Source organism: Cricetulus griseus, assembly GCF_003668045.3.
Source record: "Cricetulus griseus strain 17A/GY chromosome 1 unlocalized genomic scaffold, alternate assembly CriGri-PICRH-1.0 chr1_0, whole genome shotgun sequence".
Taxonomy (NCBI): domain Eukaryota; kingdom Metazoa; phylum Chordata; class Mammalia; order Rodentia; family Cricetidae; genus Cricetulus; species Cricetulus griseus.
The window spans coordinates 103298524-103301734 of NW_023276806.1; the positions used below are offsets into that span (position 1 = coordinate 103298524).

The 3211-nt window shown below is 42.2% G+C and overlaps 1 pseudogene; it reads left to right on the forward strand.

The window, feature by feature from the left end:
* Window positions 1-349: 349 nt before the first annotated feature.
* LOC100754435 lies at window positions 350-1713 on the forward strand (annotated as a pseudogene).
* The last annotated feature ends 1498 nt before the right edge of the window (window positions 1714-3211 follow it).

The window sequence follows — 3211 nt, forward strand, 5'->3', positions numbered from 1 at the left end:
CTTTAAAAATTCTTTACACAAATGATTTTAACAATTGCATTTTCAAACTGAAAACAACTGTAAATCTCTCAATGGTTAAATGCTTTAAAAAGAAATAGCATAGGTGTTGCCCAGTAATTTCCTAAAATTCATCATTTATATGATTGAACATCCAATAATATGCACTAATAAGAATGATTGAATGAGCTTCCAGTAATTCAGATTAGAATGTAAATATTGAATATTCCATAAATTTCTGAATACATATAATTATTTAAAACAAAACAAATAACAATAGCAAATTGGAATGTACTTGATTGCCATTTAAAAGAAACTCAAGATATCCACCCTCCATCCTGCTCTCTCCACGATGATGTCCGGATTTCGCTGCGTGTCCCGGGCGTTCATCTGCTCGCTTTCTGCCTTCCAGAAGGGGAACTGCCCTCTAAGGAGACGTTCCCTGCCTGGGCTCTCCTTATGTCAGGGATCAGGCTACCCTGACAGCAGAAAGATGGTCATTAACAATAGTAGTGTCTTCAATGTTCGCTTCTTCCAAACCACAGCTGTGTGCAAAAGTGATGTGATTACAGTCCAAACCCCAACATTTGCAGAATCAGTTACAGAGGGAGATGTCAGGTGGGAGAAAGCCATTGGAGATACAGTTGCAGAAGATGAAGTGGTTTGTGAGATTGAAACTGACAAGACTTCTGTGCAGGATCCATGACCAGCACATGGCATCATTGAAGCTCTTTTGGTACCTGATGGGCGCAAAGTTGAAGGAGGAACTCCTCTTTTCACACTCAGGAAAACTGGTGCTGTCCTGCTAAAGCCAAATCAGTTGAAGCTTCTGCTGCAGCCCCCAAAGCAGAGCTGGAAGCACTGGCAGTCTCTCCTCCCCCTGTAGCATCTATACCCATTCAGATGCTACCAGTGCCCTCACCCTCACAACTTCCTTCTAGCAAACCAGTTTCTGTAATAAAACCCATAGCTTGCCCCTCCACTGGCTGAGCCAGGAGCTGCTAATATGTGCCTTCAGAATATCGGGAAAAAATGAACAGGATGCAGCAGCACATTGCTCAGCGTCTTAAGGAAGCCCAGAATACATGTGCAATGCTGACTACTTTTAATGAAGTCGACATGAGTAATATCCAAGAGATGAGAACTCGGCACAAAGATGCTTTCCTGAAGAAACATAACCTTAAACTAGGCTTCATGTCAGCGTTTGTGGAGGCCTTTGCCTTCGCCTTGCAGGAACAGCCTGTTGTAAATGCAGTGATTGATGATACAACCAAATAAGTGGTGTACAGAGATTATATTGGCATCAATGTTGCAGTTGCTACCCCAATGGGTCTCGTGGTTCCTGTCATCAGGAATGTGGAAACGATGAATTATGCAGATGTTGAGCAGACCATCAGTGAACTAGGAGAGAAGGCCCGAAAGAATGAACTTGCCATTGGAGATATGGACGGTGGTACTTTCACCATTAGCTATGGAGAAGTTTTGGGGTCACTTTATGGAACACCCATTATCAGTCCCCCTCAGTCTGCCATTCTGGGCATGCATGGCATCTTTGACAGGCCTGTGGCTGTGGGAGGCAAGGTGGAAGATAGAACTATGATTTATGTAGCCCTGAGCTATGACTACCGGCTGATTGATTGCAGAGAGGCTGTGACTTTCCTCAGAAAAATCAAGGCAGTGATAAAAGATCCAAGAGTCCTCCTCCTAGACCTTTAGGAGGAAACCATACACCCTACCTATTGTTCATGCAGGAACTGAAATCCTGTCTTCTCCCTGTCCCCTCACCAGTCCCAGCTTAGCCTGAAAACAGACAGGCACATACTGTTAGCCTTAAGCAAGGAACCCAGGGAACTATGTAACCAGGCTTCCCAGGCCTTAGTGTTCTTTCTAGGCTTTCTCTCTCTGTGTGTCACTCTCTTGCCTTCTGATACTTGGGGCCTGAGAGAGAGAGAGAGAGGGAGAGAAGGGGGAGGGAGGGAGAGGTAGAGGGAGCCTTAATGGATGCTCATTAATATTCCTGAATTTCTTCCAGCCCTCTGTAAAGCCAATTTTCTTCTCCTCAGTAACAGTTATACTACCTGGGAGCCACCAGGAACAATGTGACTTAATTTCTGTCTTTGGAAAGGGTTCTCCAGAGATGCTTTGCCTCCCAGGGTCAAGGCCTTTGTCCCAGCTGTGCACATTCTCACCTGATGCCACCTGTGTGGAGGTATTGGATCCAGGCAAAGAGGCCCTGCTTTGCTTCCTAAATGCACCACCATTCTGAGCTATCTGTGGCTTCATGGTGCCTAGAACATGGATGCCAGCCCAGACTACTATACCCAGCAAAGCTTTCAATTACTATAAATGGAAAAAACAAGATATTCCACAACAAAACCAGATTTAAACAATATGTGACCACTAATCCAGTCTTACAGAAAGTTCTGGAAGGAAAACTCCAACCAAAGGAAGTTAACTACACTCACATAAACATAGGCAATAGATAATCCCACTCTACAAAAATACAAAATAAAAGGCAGGGTAAATCCACATACAATACCAGTACCAAGAACAAATAAAAAACAAACAAGAATAAACACTCAATGGACCTTAATTTCCCTCAATATCAATGGTCTTAACACGCCTATAAAAAGACACAGGCAAACAGATTGGATACAAAGACAGAATCCATCCTTCTGCTGCATACAAGAAATGCACCTTGAATTCAAAGACAGACATTACCTCAGAGTAAAGGGTTGGGATAAGATATTTCAATCAAATGGAGCCAAGAAAAGAGCTGGGGTAGCTATCCTAGTATCTAACAAGATAGACTTCAAACTAAAATCAATCAAAAGAGATGAAGAAGGTCATTTCATATTCAACACAGGAAAAAAATCCATCAGGAAGAAGTCTCAATTTTAAACATTTAAAACCCAAATACAAAGGCACCAACATTCATAAAAGAAACATTATCAAATCTCAAATCACAAATTAGACCTCGCACAGTTATAATGGGAGACTTCAAGACCCCACTCTCACCACAGGACAGGACCACCAGACAGAAACTTAAAAAAGACACAAAGGAACTAACAGAAGTTATGACCCAATTGGGATTAATAGACATCTATAGAACTTTTTATCCAAACACAAATGAATATACCTTCTTTTCAGCATCACATGGAACCTTCTCAAAAATCCAATACATACTCAGCAACATAGCAAACATCAACAGGTA